This window comes from Hevea brasiliensis, unplaced genomic scaffold (genome assembly GCF_030052815.1).
Source record: "Hevea brasiliensis isolate MT/VB/25A 57/8 unplaced genomic scaffold, ASM3005281v1 Scaf427, whole genome shotgun sequence".
NCBI classification, from domain to species: Eukaryota; Viridiplantae; Streptophyta; class Magnoliopsida; order Malpighiales; family Euphorbiaceae; genus Hevea; species Hevea brasiliensis.
This window is the reverse complement of record NW_026614948.1, coordinates 3,018-20,306: the sequence shown is the minus strand read 5'-3', so window position 1 is coordinate 20,306 and position 17,289 is coordinate 3,018. Positions and strand designations below refer to the sequence as shown.

Here is a 17,289-nt window from a genome sequence, read left to right as displayed (position 1 = left end):
AATTGAATTATATTAAAGTATAAAAAAAAATTAATTAAATCATAATCAGTAGAGTTTGAAATCTCTAGATTTTATCTCTTAATTAACATTATGTTTGAATGAAATATTTGGAGTTTTTTTTTTTTTTTTTTTAAGTAAAAAGGTGATACAAGATAAGATATCCAAAAATTCCAACCCATCAAAGTTTTTAGAAATTTTGAAACTTTCAAATTTTTTTTTTTTTTTAATTTTCATCCCAAACAAATCCACTACTTTAAAAATTCACACTTTACCGTCAAAAACTTTCTCCAAACATTCTGTAAAGCCTCATGAGCATGTGAAGCATTCATTGTTTATACAATAAGTTGACGAGCGTGTATAGAAAACAGAATTTTTGGGAATTTATTATATGCAAAATGAATATTTTAAATTGTTGAGAAAATGCATAAAATGATAGAGGAATTGAAAAAATGCAAGGTTTGATATTACTCTGAGAATTCAATTTAATTCTCATATTAAATATGATTTATTTCCAATGAAGTTTAACACTATTTTTATCTGACAATTCATTTAATAGACTTTTATAAATTTAAATTATTATTATTTTTGTCATTTACAATGATTTTATGCATTTTGCTATATATAAATTAATTTTTCGTCTATTTTTATTTATCATATTTATTTTTTTTATACTTTAAAATTTTTGCTAATTAAGACGTGTGTGTGTGTATATATACATGGATGCTGTTCTTTATATACCTTCACGTTAGACATGAGAGGCCCTGAAGCAAAATATATTTGATGTGAATTTAAGATTTTTTTTTTTTAATTTTCACAAGTGTCTTAATTAATTTTATATTATTATTACAATTTTGATTGATTAAAAATTTTAAAAGATAGTTTTCGAATTTGGAGTTAAATTAAAGTGGGTATCCTTAGGATTGTTGGGCCACTGATGTTTAGACTATGGTACATTGGATTTCCTTGAGAATTAACTCAAATTCATCTTTCAAACTTTCTTCATAACCATGAAGTCCAAAATTAAAATTTTTAAAAAATATAATTCAACTGATGTAAATAATTGAATTTAATTGGTTTAATTCAATTTTTTTATTGTAATAGAATAATCCACGCAACAGTTGAGGAAATATAATTGATATACTATTTGATATTTATTTATAAATTTATAATATGAAACGAAAATATTTTTATATATTATTAAAAAAAATTTAAATTTATTATTATAAGTAAAAAATATTATATTTTAAAATAATTATTAATTTGATCAATTTAATAAATAACTGAATTGATAATAACAAAATTAAATTTTTTTTTAAAAAAAATAAATGAACTTAAAACTAATAAAATCACATTTTATCAAAATAATTAAATTTAATTGATGTAATTCAATTATTTGATTGTAATTGAATAATGCATACTAACAGTTGAAAAAAACAAACATTCATCCGGAGCGTGAAAGTCCTCTTGCAGGACCAGAATTTTAAACTCGGAGAATACTTAACTGCTTCCTTGCAAAGACCATAATAATAATAATAATAATAATAATAATAATAATTCCAAGTTGGCCGCTAGTTTTTTTAAACAAGATATATGGTTTATTTAATCTCAAAATACTACAAAAGTTTTGCATTTAAAATTTTGTCCCACATTGGTTTGAGAAAATATATTCGTGATATATATAAGACTTGAGTAAATCTTATCTCCCTGAGCTTTTTGAAGTAAAGTTAGGTTCAGTTCATTTTCTCTGCATAGTATCAGAATCTATCATGTTTTAATATTGGGCCACCCATGAGGAGATGTGTTATCTCACATTTATTTAGAATGAGATATTTGTTCTATATATAAGGCTCGGGTGATGAAATTAGGCGTGGTTCCGTGTGTGAAATTATATGCAACAAGGTCCAAGAAAGTCCAAAAAGTTTATTGTGAAAGAAAATGAAATGAAATTTTTGGGAATCACATGAAACATTAAAAAGAGAAATGGTACGTTCAAACAAGATCACAGCAAAGCTTCATAAGAAATAACTCTTGAATAAGTCAATTTTAGATGTGTCCTTGTGAATTGCATTTTATTCATCATCATATATGTTTTCCTTTTAATTTATGGGGATTATTATGGTTCTCATTGCAGAGTTGCTTTTTGTGTCTTTTCCTTTTTACTTCATTTTTTTAGTATAATTTTAATTGGTATCAATAGACCCATCATTAAATTTTAATAGAAATTTAGACAATTTTTTCATGTAATGGACAAGATATGTTCATTACATGAAAAAAAATTTAGCATCAATGCAAAGCAAATCATTATCAAATATTACGTACTTGATCATTTTTATTTTGGTGATTACTTTCATGGATAAAAGCATATAAGTTTTCACTAATTATAATTCACTAATTAATATAAATGTGAATAATTGTAACACCCCTAATTTTTAAATTTATTATTTTTGGGCAAATATGGATGTTTTAATTTTATTTAAATTTTAGGAAATTATTTGAAATTTTTTCTGATTTTCGAAATCGGGTTTGATTTTCCGAAAATATAAACTTTGATGATTTTTAAAAATTAATTTAAAGACCACGTGGCAAAACTAAAAATATATTTAGAGTCTATGAATTTTTTTGAGTTTTCTGAAATTTTTTCGAAATTTTTGGACCTCGTTTTCGGTCCCAAGACAGAGTAAAAATTCAAAATTTTGTATTTCGAATCGAACCGGCCGAATCGAACCGGACCGGATCGGACCGGCTCCTTCTTCTTCTTCTTTTTTTCTCCCGCGCGCGTTTCCTCCTTCCTCTCTTTCTCTCCCATTTTCTCTCTCCTCCCTCCTCCCCTTGCCGCGCCGCCGCCTCCCCTGCCACCCGGCCGTGGCCGACGTCCCAGCCACCCGGCTCGCCGCCCACGGCTGAACGCGGAAAAAAGGTGCGGCGGCGCGGCCGCAAGCGCACCGCTTCGCCTTCCCGGCCGAAATCCGACCGATCCGGCTACCAATCAGACCGGATCTTGTGTCTAAATCCATCTACTCGTCAAGAGCTTTCCATAGACACCAAGAACACCGAAATCCATTGAGCGGTTTGTCCAATTTTTGCCCGGGAAGTTTTAGCCCATTTCGACTTTTGGGCTAGATTTCTCGCAAACCGTGAACCCCACGAGAAAACCGAGAGTACTAGAGCGCTCCACTCGTCGAGAGCTTCGCGACAATATAAATTTCAAAATTTTCCGACACCGTTTTTCGGTAAGTTCCAAGAAATTTCGCAGTGTTTTTCCGAGCATTTAATAAGCTTAGAAAATTCCGTAAAATTTATGTACTAACCCCCGTGTTGTGGGCTTCGTGTAGGTATCTTAAATTCGCGAAATTCGTGATTGTCAGTGCGTGAATTTCCGGCGAACAGCCACCGAAAAAGTCTTCGAATTGGATCGAGGTTTTGGCTACCCCACCATTGTCGACGTCCCAGCGTCCGAAGTCGGAATCGGCATAGGTAAACCCGAACCTTGCTTTTTCATAATTTTCTAGTGCTTAAATGGGATTAAAAATCCATAAAATATTCGTGGTAGCTCAGAAAATTATGATTCTTTTTGCAATAGCCTAGTAATATTGCTAAGGACCGCGGGGCAAAGTTTTAGAATTTTTAGAGCTTATTTGGGTAGTTTTTGCAAAAATGATCAATTATAAGGACTAAACTGTAAATTTACATATTGTGATTGAGGACTGTTTGGATGGGCGGGAGGGGCTGTGTGATGTGATTGAGTTGTGAGTGTATGATTTGTGAATATAGAAGTGCGTTTTGAGCCCTTTTGCAGGTTGGGTAGGTCCTAGGTATAGGGGAGACTCTGTCGGATTTTCGGCACGACTTAGGACGTATTTGGTCTTTTCTTAGTTTGTATTGAGTCAAATTTATTAAATAATTGTAATAAAATTGTCGGTGGCAGGAATGACCTTCTTCCTCCGCCCACGATGATTCTTTGTCAAGTCTGTGAGTAAAATATTAATTTTAATTGTAATTTCGATATTATTATATGTTCAAGCATGCCCATGCATCACTTATATGCATATATCTATGTAGTTAAACTCTAGGCACGATTTATGTTGCATTCATAACTGTTAAAGTGCCATGGATGTTGTTGTGGTAATTTGGAGCAGTGTGCGTGCGTTGGCGTGCGTGTGATATGGTATTGGCTATGGATAGGACGGGTAAACACGGCTTGAGATCTTATTGGGACCGGTCCTTGAGGGTAGACACGGCTTGAGTTCTTATTTGGGACCCGATTTGGTATATTAAGCGAAAGTCCGGTTTGAGTTCTTCGCTGGCACAGGTTGGATTTAAGAGAGCTGTATAGGGGATCAGCTCCCATATATTATGATTGATATTACTGGGTGTGTGAGTGCTCCAAATTACCTTTTTGCTGTTATGATGTGAAATTATTGCTGATGTTGCATTTCACTCTACAGGGTGCATTAGTTTTAGATAGTTATAGAGATTATGGTTAAAATTGATATTTTACTCTCTGAGTCGAACGCTCACTCCTGTTCAATATTTTTTCCAGGCCACAGGAGGATATTTTTGAGGTTAACCTGCTTTTCTCCCTCGCAGGTCGTTTGTTAATGTTTGTGTAATTTTATAAACTTCTAGAATTTTCGCATGTGTTAGAAATATTTAATTGATTTGGAGTGCATAATATAAATTGTTATTTTGGACTGTAAAATTATTATTATATGCATGTTTGATGGAATGAATGAGGGAGCTGAGCTCCCATTTATTTTATGTTGTTATGAGTATGTGGAGGGTGAGCTGAGCTCCCCAATTGATTATATATTGTGTTTACAGGTCGGGTGAGTCAAAAACTCCCCGTTGAAAGGTCCATTTTATGGCCGGACTCTGTCCGGTTGATTTCTTGAAATTGGGCCCAAATGGGCCTTAGAGTTGGGTTAAGGAATAGTTAGGCTTACTACGGGCCTCGGGGGCTTTAGGCTGGCCCAGGTCCTAGTCTTGGGTCCGGCCCATAGGTTGGGTCGTGACAAATGTGGTATCAGAGCTTAGGCTCCAGATTCTTAGGGAATGTTTGTCTAAAGTGTTGGGAAGAGTCTACTAGGAGTCACATGCGGAAAAATAGGGTCCACATTCGTCTTGCATTGTCATCTTTGCTTCTAGTTTCTGCTTCATATAATTATGTATAAATATGAGTCTATAGAGCTGTGTAACATGCTGTTTTGAATTTTGTGGGCTAATGCTGCTGAATTTCAGGAAAATGCGTAGAAGCAGGAGAGCTGCCACTGCACCAGAACCAGATGTGCCTGACGAGGTGTCGGCACAGGATGAGGCGCCTGCCCCGAGGAGAGGTAGGAGACCTAGAGCTGCTCAAGTAGAAGCGGTGCCACGGATTCGAGATCGATCTTTTATGGCACGAGGTCCCATGGACCCAATGGCGGCTACTCTGGCCAGGTTGCGAGAGAACCATCGATATGATGGCGCGATATATAGTCCACCCTCCACGGCGGCGATCCACCACACCAAGAGGGAACCTTACAAGCAGATAATCAATTTCAAGAAGTTGGTGCACAGTACTTATGATGTGTCGAGCGATGCATATCGGTTTTGGATTCCTGAGACAGGCGAGAGCGAGTGCGATTGGTGATAGAAGACTTATAGAGTGTATGCGACATGTCATGGGGCCTATGCCTAGACAATGGATGAATGACTACATATTACCTCGGATGGAGGTTTGTCGTGGACTCGGTTTGTGGGCTGTTCATCAATCGGTTTGTGCGAGAAAGTTTGAGAGATCAAAGCGGTGGGCCTTTGAGGCCTTAAGGCGAGAATGGCAGTGCATAGATGAATATGCTCTAGAATTTTGGAATTGGCGGTATGCCCCTACTGATAGCTCTGAGAAACTATGAAGGTGAAGAGATTCCTAAAGGGCTTGGCGGGAGGTATGCAAACTGGCCATGATGTCGTCGATCTTTTGATGTGGTAGTTGATCGAGCAGACAGATTGAGATTAGCTATCTTGTGGATGGATAGCGGAAGGGCAAAGAAAAATAAGCGAGAGGGTTCTTGGTGTTCCCCACATGGGTACTACGGATAGTGGTGGCCAAGTAATTCTGAGAGGAAGAAGTAGGAATAAGAAGAGTGGTTTTAGACACAAATCTCGAGGTTGAGACGAGTGCGGATCAGCGGTGGTCACGATTCGAGTGCAGCGATTAGAGTGCAGTTCGAGATCCTCCTTTGCACCTTGTGCTGTGTGTGGAAGAGGACATTGAGGACCTTGTATGATGGGTTCGGAGTATGCTTGGTGTAGCCAACGAGTCACTTTGCTGAGAATGCCCGTGTTGATGAGCCACAGATGGGGTCACGAGGTTACATTGCAAATGTTCCTCGTCGATTGTATCTGGTGCTTCCGGCATGGCGGCGATCGATTCGATGGCCATGGGCCGAGGACAAGGGGCGTGGATTTGGAGGCGGTCGGAGGTAGAAGTCGATGTCGAGTTACGCCACTCGGGGTAGAGTCAAGCTCGGGTTTTCACCACGACCCACGGGATGCTCGAGCTTCCAATGCGGTTGTGGCGGTATTCTTCTAGTACATTCCTATGAGGCTCGTGTTTTGATAGATCGGGTGCTACGCACTCATTTGTCTCCCTGTGTTTGCCATGAGATTGGGTAGAAACCCTACAACTTTAGAATGCCCTTTGTGCGTAGCTACCCACTTAGTGACAACATAGATGTAGATATGGTTTTTAGGTAGCCCGATAGTAGTGGATGGAAAGATCCTCCCGGAGACTTGGTTCCTCTACGATGTGGATTTTGATGTAATCTTGGGGATGGATTGGTTGGCAACTCATTATGCCACTTTAGGCTGCGAGGAACAAAAGGTGTATTTCCACATACGGTGTGGAAGAGTTTAGCTTTGATGGTGGCGGGGCGTGGCTCCATATAATTTAGTGTCGACAATTAGTGCTAGAAAAATGTTCAGACGTGGATGTCAAGGGTATTTGGCATTGGTGAGAGATACATCTGTAGAATGTGTCAACATGGAAAATGTTCAGTTGTCAGAGAATTCATGGATGTCTTCACTGAGAGCTTCGAGGTTGCCACGGAAGGAAATAGAGTTTTGCATTGATGTTGTGCGGTACAAACCCCATATCAATGCCACCTACGAGGATGGCACCAGTGAGAATTGAAAGAGTTAAAGGAGCAACTACAGGAGCTTTTGGACAAAAGTTTCATACGTCCGAGCACTTCACCCTGGGGTGCTCCTGTTCTATTTGTGAGAAAGAAGGATGGGTCATTGAGGTTGTGTATTAACTATAGACAGCTGAACAAGGTAACTGTGAAGAGCAAGTATCTAATTCCTTGGATCGATGATCTGTTTGATCAGCTCCAAGGAGCTAGATTCTTTTCCATGATAGACTTGCGATCAGGCTACCATCAGTTGAGAATTAGGAATGAGGCGTGTCCAAAGCGGCATTCAGGACAAGATATGGTCATTATGAGTTCTTGGTGATGTCTTTTGGACTCACTAATGCACCAGCAGCCTTCATGGACTTGATGAACAGGGTGTTCAGGCCATTCTTGGACCGTTTTGTCATCGTATTCATAGATGACATTTTGGTATACTCTCGGACCGAGGAAGAACACGTGTGGCACTTGAGGATGGTGTTGCAGACTTTGAGGGAGCACTAGCTATATGCCAAATTTTCAAAATGTGAATTTTGGCTAGAAAGCATCTCATTCTTGGGACACGTGGTTTCTAGTGAAGGCATTCAAGTGGATCCCAAGAAAATTGAAGGCATGGCGATTGGCTTAGGCCTACAACGATCACGAGGTGCGAAGTTTTTAGGTCTGGCTACTATAGGCATTTTGTGCAGGATTTTTCCAGGATAGCAGCTCTCCTAACTAAGTTAACTCGGAAGAATGTTCCATTCATTTGAATAGATGATTGTGAGGAGAGTTTCTAGAAGCTTAAGGAGTGTCTAACCACCGCCCCTGTGTTGACACTACCTATGAGTGGTGAAGGATACACCGTGTACTGTGACGCCTCCAGGGTTGGCTTAGGGTGTGTTTTGATGCAGAATGGAAAAGTAGTGGCTTATGCTTCAAGGCGGTGAAGAGACATGAGCAGAACTACCCCACCCATGATTTGGAAATGGTGGTTGTAGTCTTTGCACTAAAAATCTGGAGACACTACCTGTATGGTGAAGTGTGCGAGATATACACTGACCACAAAAGTTTGAAGTACATCTTCCAACAGAGGGATTTAAACTTGAGACAAAGGAGATGGATGTAGCTTCTGAAGGACTATGATTGCACCATCGGTACCACCACAGGAAGGCCAATGTAATGCGGATGCTTTGGCGAGAAAATCTTACAGCGGTTTGGCGCACATTTGTGAGAGAAAAGGCCGTTGATTCGGGAAGTACATGAGTTGATGGATCAAGGTTTAATCCTAGATCTTTCGGATGAGGGGTATTGTTGGCTCATTTTTGGTGAGGCGGACTTGCGAGAGTTAGAGTTTCCCGGCCTGAGAGACCAACAATTGATAAAGAACATAGAAAGAGTACAGCAGGGTGAAAGTGGTGAGTTTGGATTTGCCAATGATGGCACCCTTATGCAAGGTTCTAGGATATGTGTGCCCAATGTGGACAATCTCAGAAATGAAATCATGCGAGAGGCACACCATACCTGTACAATGTCCAACCAGGCTCCACCAAGATGTACCATGATGTGAAAGATAGCTATTGGTGGAATGGCATGAAGAGAGACATAGCAAACTTTGTGTCCAAGTGTTTGACTTGTCAGAAGGTGAAGTTTGAACACGAGACCGTCGGGAAAGCTGCAAGAGCTCCTATCCCGAGAATGGAAGTGGGAAATGATTACTATGGATTTTGTGGTAGGTTGCCTCGTACCACGAGGATATGATTCGATATGGGTAATTGTAGAGCCTAACTAAATCAGCTCACTTCTTGCTGTGAAGACTACATATTACATTGCACGATGCGCGACTCTACATTCGAGAAATAGTCAGATTGCATGGAGTTCTGCTTCCATAATATCGGCAGAGGGCTGATTCACTTCGATTTTGGAGAAAGTTGCGGGAGGCACTTGGCACCTGATTGAACTTTATCTTGCTTTCCACCCTCGAGACAGACGGGTCGAGAAAGGACAATCCAAACAACTGGAAGACATGCGCGCATGAGTGTTTTGGATTTTGGAGGTCAATGGGATGATCGGCTAGCTTTGGTGGAGTTTGCCTACAACAACGATTACCATTCGGCATAGGGATGGCACCCTATGAGGCACTATATGGAAGAAAGTGTAGGTCTCCTCTGTGTTGGGCGGAAATAGGAGAAGTGAAGGTACATGATGTAGACCTAGTGCAGTACACTTCAGAGATAGTTCTTTTAATCGAGAGCGATTGAAAGCGACTTTCGATGGCGAAGAGTTATACGGACCCAGACGGAGGATGTGGAGTTTGCGATGGCGACTATGTATTCTGAAGGTTTCTCAGATGAAGGAGTCATGAGATTTGGAAAGAAGGGCAAGTTGGCACCTCGGTATATTGGACCTTTTGAGGTTCTTGATAGAGTTGGGCGATTGCCTACAGGTTGGAGCTACCACCCAACCTTTCTCATGTTCATCTGTGTTTCACATCTCCATGCTCGGGAAATACATTCTGATCCTTCTCATGTACTCTGATAGGATGTAATAGAGCTAAAAGAAAACTTGACATTTGAGGAGCAACTGTAGCCATAGTGGACTACCAAGTGAGGCGGCTAAGATCAAAGCAGTCCCTATGGTTAAGGTTTTGTGGAGGAGCGATCGGTGGAAGAGTGCACTGGAGTCGAGCGGGACATGCGTAGCAAGTACCATTATCTATTCAATGTGTAATCATGTACTTTATTACGCCTTGTGTAAAATTCGAGGGCGAATTTTACGTAAGGAAGAATGTAACACCCTAAATTTTTAAATATATTATTTTGGGTAAATATTGATATTTTAATTTTATTTAAATTTTAGAATTATTTGAAATTTTTGGATTTTAGAAATCGGGTTTGATTTTAGAAAATATAAACTTTGATGATTTTAAAAATTAATTTAAAGACCACGTGGCAAAACTAAAAATATATTTGGAGTCTATGAATTTTTGAGTTTCTAGAATTTTTGAAATTTTGGACCTCGTTTTGGTCCCAGCGAGTAAAAATTCAAAATTTTGTATCTGAATCGAGGAATCGAATCGGCCGGATCGGGCCAGATCGAATCGGCTCCTTCTTTCTTTTTCTCTTTTTCTCACGCGTCGTCCTTCCTCTCTCTCTCTCTCCCGTTTTCTCTCTCCTCCCTCCTCCCTGCCGCGTAGCCTCCTCCACCTGCCACCCAGCCGCCCCACCTCCCATGTGCGACGCCGCAAGAAAGCGGCGCTGACGCGAAGCGCGCCGCTTCGTCTTCGGTCGAAATCAAATCCGACCACCGATTGGGCTAGGTCTTATGTCTAAATCCATCTACACCTCGAGAGCTTTCGATAGACACCAAGAACACAAAAATCCATCTAGCGGTTTGTCTAATTTTTATCTGGGAAGTTTTAGCCTATTTTGACTTTTGGGCTAGATTTCTACAAAGTGAACCCACGAGAAGAAAACCAGAGTACAGGCGCTCCACTCGTCGAGAGCTTGCGGCAATATAAATTTCAAATTTTTGACACGTTTTGGTGGGTCCCACGAAACTTAGATGTTTTTCGAGCATTAAATGAGCTTAGAAAATTCCGTAAAATTTATGTACTAACCCCGTGTTGTGGGCTTCGTGTAGGTATCTTCAATTCGAAAATTCGACGATTGTCAGTGCGTGAATTTCGGCGAACAGACAGCTCTGAAAAAGTCTCGAATTGGATCGAGGTTTTGGCTACCCCACCATTGTCGGGCGTCGTCCCGTCGAGTGAATCGGCATAGGTAAACCGAACCTTACTTTTCGTAATTTTCTAGTGCTTAAATAGGATTAAAAATCCATAAAATATTCTTTGAAGATCAGAAAATTATGATTCTTTTGCAATAGCCTAGTAATATTGCTAAGGACATGAGGCAAAGTTTTAGAATTTTTAGAGCTTATTTGGGAGTTTTGCAAAAATGATCAATTATAAGGACTAAATTGTAAATTTACATATTGTGATTGATGATTGTTTGGATGGGCCAGGAGGCTGTGTGATGTAATTGAGTTGTGAGTGTATGATTTGTGAATATAGAAGTGCATTTTGAGCCCTTTTGTAGGTTGGGTAGGTCCTAGGTATAAGGGAGACTCTGCCGGATTTTCGACACGACTTATGACGTATTTGGTCTTTTCTTAGTTTGTATTGAGTCAAATTTATTAAATGATTGTAATAAAATTGTCAGGTGAGTCGGGACAGCCTTCTTCCTCCGCCCAGCCGCCACATTGATTGCTGTCAAGTCTGTGAGTAAAATATTAATTTTAATTGTAATTTCGATATTATTATATATATGTATATTTATCTATTCGATATTTGCATGCATATGCATGTTGTTGTATTAATTTGGTGTGTGCTGTTGCGTGGTATATGGATGTGGGTGGTGGGGCAGGTTGGTGGGCGTTGACGCAGGGACGGTGCAATTAAATTTAATTTTTTTGTAAAATGTGATTTTATTAGTTTTAAGTTCATTTATTTTTTTTATAAAAAATTTTAATTTTGTTATTATCAATTCAGTTATTTATTAAATTGATCAAATTAATTGAATTATTTTAAAATATAATATTTTTTACTTATAATAATAAATTTTAATTTTTTTAATAATGTATAAATATATTTTCGTTTCATATTATAAATTTATAAATAAATATCAAATAGTATATCAATTATATTTCCTCAACTGTTGCGTGGATTATTCTATTACAATAAAAAAAAATTGAATTAAACCAATTAAATTCAATTATTTACATCAGTTGAATTATATTTTTTAAAAATTTTAATTTTGGACTTCATGGTTATGAAGAAAGTTTGAAAGATGAATTTGAGTTAATTCTCAAGGAAATCCAACGTACCATACTCTAAACATCAGTGGCCCAACAATCCTAAGGATACCCACTTTAATTTAACTCCAAATTCGAAAACTATCTTTTAAAATTTTTAATCAATCAAAATTGTAATAATAATATAAAATTAATTAAGACACTTGTGAAAATTAAAAAAAAAAAAAATCTTAAATTCACATCAAATAAATTTTGCTTCAGGGCCTCTCATGTCTTACGTGAAGGTATATAAAGAACAGCATCCATGTATATATGCACACACACGTCTTAATTAGCAAAAATTTTAAAGTATAAAAAACATAAATATGATAAATAAAAATAGACAAAAAATTAATTTATATATAGCAAAATGCATAAAATCATTGTAAATGACAAAAATAATAATAATTTAAATTTATAAAAGTCTATTAAATGAATTGTCAGATAAAAATAGTGTTAAACTTCATTGGAAATAAATCATATTTAATATAAGAATTAAATTGAATTCTCAGTAATATCAAACCTTGCATTTTTTCAATTCCTCTATCATTTTATGCATTTTCTCAACAATTTAAAATATTCATTTTGCATATAATAAATTCCCAAAAATTCTGTTTTCTATACGCTCATCAACTTATTGTATAAACAATGAATGCTTCACATGCTTATGAGGCTTTACAGAATGTTTGGAGAAAGTTTTTGAAGGTAAAATATGAATTTTAAAGTAGTGGATTTGTTTGGGATGAAAATTAAAAAAAAAAAAAAAAAGATTTTTCAAAGTTTCAAAATTTCTAAAAACTTTGATGGGTTGGAATTTTTGGATATCTTATCATGTATCACTTTTTTACTTAAAAAAAAAAACCTCCAAATATTTCATCCAAACATAATGTTAATTAAGAGATAAAATCTAGAGATTTCAGACTATACTTATTATGATTTAATTAATTTATTTATATTTTAATATAATTCAATTATAATTATTAGACTATATGAGAATCAAGTAATTCTACATTTTGAATAAATAATTTTTTTAAAAAAATCAAAATTTTTTAATGAAGTTATTAGATTAGCTGATTTTTTTTTTTATAAAATATGAGTTTCATATTCATTTGAAAATATTAAAACAAATTATTTAAATGATCACATTCAAATGATTGATATTTTTCAATGTTAATAATGTTTATTTAATAAAAACATCTAATAAAAAATTTTACAAAGAAAAAATAGAAACTAAAAAATTAAATAAATAAATAAATAATTTTCTATTTTCCAATTTTTCCATTTGAAAAATGAAAAACTAAAAAAATTGAGAAATGAGAAAGAAAACAGGAAAATGGAAGCAGAAAATATTTTTCACAACTTAAAATTTCCGACTAAATCAAAATTTCCTCAACATATGGTTAATTATTTATCTTTTTCCATATCAAATTTTACTTCATTTTTTTTAAATTAAAAAAAAAAAACCTTTTGTGCACTTTAGGATAGATTAAAGTATTCATTTGTACTTTCTGTACGGATGCTCTCTTATCTTCAAATCCAAGGACAAATTCACAAAGCAAAAGAAGATTCTCCACTGTTTCTGGTTCATGTTTGTTCATAGGGACTGATGGGTCCCTTAGTCCTTGAGGAATTTTTTGTTTTAAAGAATGTGCCAATAGGGAACTTACACCAGAGTTTCAGATCATCCTCCAGACCAGAGGGAATGATTCAAATGAAAGCTACAATAATGCTTTGTTGCTGAAAGTTTCAAACTTCTTTTGCAGGGAGGGTTTGGCAAATACTCATCTGACCATGAAATGCCCATTTCCAGCGTGAGGCCAAAATGAAGCGTCTTCTTCACCTCTAAAAAACAGTGGCATAGCTTGTACATTCCAGCCACAAATGGTAAATTCTCACTCAACATCCCGGGTTTGATTTTAACTCTTTACCTTCAATCAAATTCACAGGCATCTTGCTGCTTTGCCATAAGCCATATTAAAGAACTTCATGTTTATCATCGAAAGCCAGAGATTCACGACAGTTTCGCTGCAAAGACATATTCATGATATAATAATTTATATAAATGTTAAACCAAATATAATTTCAAGAATCTAACACAAGTTACAGTAGAATGCTAACCATATGCATTAAATAAATAAAATAAAATAAAATAAAGCCATAACAATTAGACGCCAAAAATTGCAAAAGACAAAGCTGAGCTGCACATTTTGTTTCATCAATTACACTTTATGGTACATGCCTAGTGAAACAATAGAGTACCAAATACTGCAACCGCCCAATGCCTACCTCAAGTTAACATGAGATCATTGCCTCCGAGGTGAGGACGAAGGCAAACAGGAACCTCATGCTCTTCTGGTCCCTCGCGAAGTTTAGGCACTAGAATCTCTAGCACAGATCCTGGCCCATCATAATATGCTTTTATGTTAGCATCCTCAGGAATTCTAGTTGAAAGTGGGATTTCTCTAACAAACTCCCCGGGTGGGCAATGCTCAGAAGCTGGATCTGCAAGTTGGAATGTCCTATCATGTCTCTTGACGAATGGCATGCGAGATAAGCTCACACCAGATACCTTAATTATACCATGAGTAAGTGTATTTCTCCAAGAGACCTTCACCCTCTGCAGATCCACGAAAGGCAAACTGATAATAATCAAGTAACCTTCTTCATCCTCATAGATTGTTTTTGCAGCAGTCACTGGCCCATAAGCGTTCTTCATAACCCCACTAAAATCATGCAACCATTGTGGCTGCTCATTTGGGTGAAGTTCTATATCTGCCATCCGATCAGAAGGAGGACTAACAGCCAAATAACAATCATCATCACTTCCATGTGGGAAAAAGTCCTTCCTTCTTTTGCTGCTGACAGGTGATATGTCTGTCCCATCACCGTTGCTATGGCTGGATGGCTGAGTTGACAAATTGAGCCCAGACCCATTGAGCAGCTTGTTTGAGTGAGAATTAGAGGCACTCTTTATAGGAGGAGGTGGCCTCTCAAGCTCGAAATCTGTGTTCGGAAGGTTTCTCCAAGAACTGAAATTACTGGCTTCAGGTAAGATTGTGAAGTTCAAATCCCTGCCTGTGAGTTCCATCCATCTTTTCTTATCATCCTCATCAAAACCCATGAGATTGGGTGAGGGAACAACTTCAATTCCATGCACACACTGAGGATTTGACAGTCCCTATAATGCTTCCGCTGCATTCTGTGTGATCGGACAAAACCCTTATCCACACTAAATGGAAAGGACGCTCCTTGACGAGAATGTCCATTCATGTAGCTCCTCAGCTGCATCTTGCAATGCATTCTCAGGCCTCCTTGAAAATCCACATGTACATGTTCTCCATGTCATGCTGAACCATGAAAACGTCAAGTTTGAGATCCGATTTGTCGAATCCAGAAACTCCATTGCTGTCCCAGGTAATCTTGGCCTTTGATTTCTCATTCAAAACAGGTTTAAAGTAGAAACTAAAGAAAAACCAAGCACCCCAAATACTATCAACCCGTTTGGCGCATTTCCTTCCAACCTTGGGGACATTAAGGAAACTCTCAGTCTCATAAACCTTCTGACCAAGTCCAACATCTAATATATCACATGGTTCTGAATTCCATGACTGTGGTGGAGGACTACGCTCGGCAGACAGGGGTAAATTGATATCAGGTGGACGGGAAAGTATGATTTGACAATTCATCTCCAAATCCAATTCTTCGTGAGAGGAGGCACTGGAATCCATTGACAAAAGCGTGGATGGGTGATGATTCTCCATTGACAAGGCTGTGCGGAGAGAATCTCCCATACTTCAGCTCATTTGCTTGATGGGTTTTGTTTCTGGTGGGTGGTTGAATATATACATATCCAAATTGAAACCAATTCAGGAAAAGAACAACCTCATAAACACCTTCATCAATTTATCAATCCCCACAATATTTCCCCTCCATCAAAACCCTAGATTTATAAATCAGACAACTAAATCTCCATACACCCACAATAAAAATCAACAAAATCAAAGAACGGATTAAATACCCCCCAACCCAACTTTAATTTACTAACTAATTAAAAAAAAAAAACCAACAAATGAAGAAAATATAAATTTTTTTAGCCGGTATATAGGTATAAAATTATAAAAACTTGGAAAAAAAAAAAACACTCTCTTCAATCTCTACCCAAGGAGGGAGATTAAGAGATTTCTAAAACGCTAAAGAAACACTATATCTAACCCCAACCCAAGAATATCTCGAAATCCGCCAAACACAGGTGGAAAACACTGAATCAAAACCATCAAATCCATCAATATCTCCGCTACCTAATAACGATTAGTATTATTATTACTAATTTTCACGCAATCCCCAGAAGAAAATTCTTTAAAAAAAAAAATTCTACAGACCTAAAATGAAGAGGAATGGAAGGGAACCTTCAAGGAGTACCTTGTAGGAATAGTATCGAGGAAGTGAGAAGCAGCAGAGGCGATGGTGCGGATCATTTCCATCATATTATCACCATCGTCAACAACCTCCATTTTTTTTTTGTACTAGATTTTTTTTCCCCCTTGTTCTGCTGCTCTTGTGTGTTCCGTCAAAAGAAACAGAGAGATAACTGCGGTTTACGTGAATAGAAAGAAGAAAAAAGAGACGCAATGCAGCTTCTGATTATAAGGCGGCGATAAACGGTAGAAGCCTCCACTAGACAAATCTTACTTTGCCACCGTTTGTTAATGGTGACGGTGTACCCTTTTTTCATTGGGGGGACTGTGTCATTTGAGGTCAATTCTCGAAGGTGCTTGTGGTGCAGGTTTTAACCCTTCCACTTATCTTAGGCAATTTTTTTTAATCCTTTTAATTATTTTTAATAAAATTAAATTAGATTAAATTTAAACTCGAAATTTAGTAGTGTTAAAATAAAAATTAATTAAAATTATTATTAAATTAAATTTAATTAATTTTTAAAATTTTTTTAATATAATTACTTATATATAGATATAAAATATAATTGTTGTATCATAAAAATAATATAAACATAAATTAGAATAAGATTGCTTTTTAAAAAATTATATATTATTTATATTAAAATAATTTTTAAACAAAATTGCTTATAATAAGATTGTTGTCAATGAATATATATATATATATATATATATATATATATATATATATATATATATATATATATGCAGTTTTTCCTAATGTAAATAAGTTAATAGTTAAAAATTAGTTTATAAGCATTATAATTTAAATTTATAAATATTTAAAAATTTTAAGTAATTATGTGTTTGAATAAAGTGTTTATAAATAATTAATA

At 36.5% G+C, this 17,289-nt stretch overlaps 1 non-coding gene across 1 annotated transcript; it reads right to left on the bottom strand.

The window, feature by feature from the left end:
* Positions 1-14,037: 14,037 nt before the first annotated feature.
* LOC110652774 (uncharacterized) lies at positions 14,038-16,718 on the bottom strand. Its single transcript, XR_009146896.1, has 2 exons — positions 16,419-16,718; positions 14,038-15,822 (listed from the first exon to the last, which is right to left on the bottom strand). It is a non-coding gene; the product is annotated as an uncharacterized LOC110652774 (transcript).
* Between the last annotated feature and the right edge of the window lie 571 nt (positions 16,719-17,289).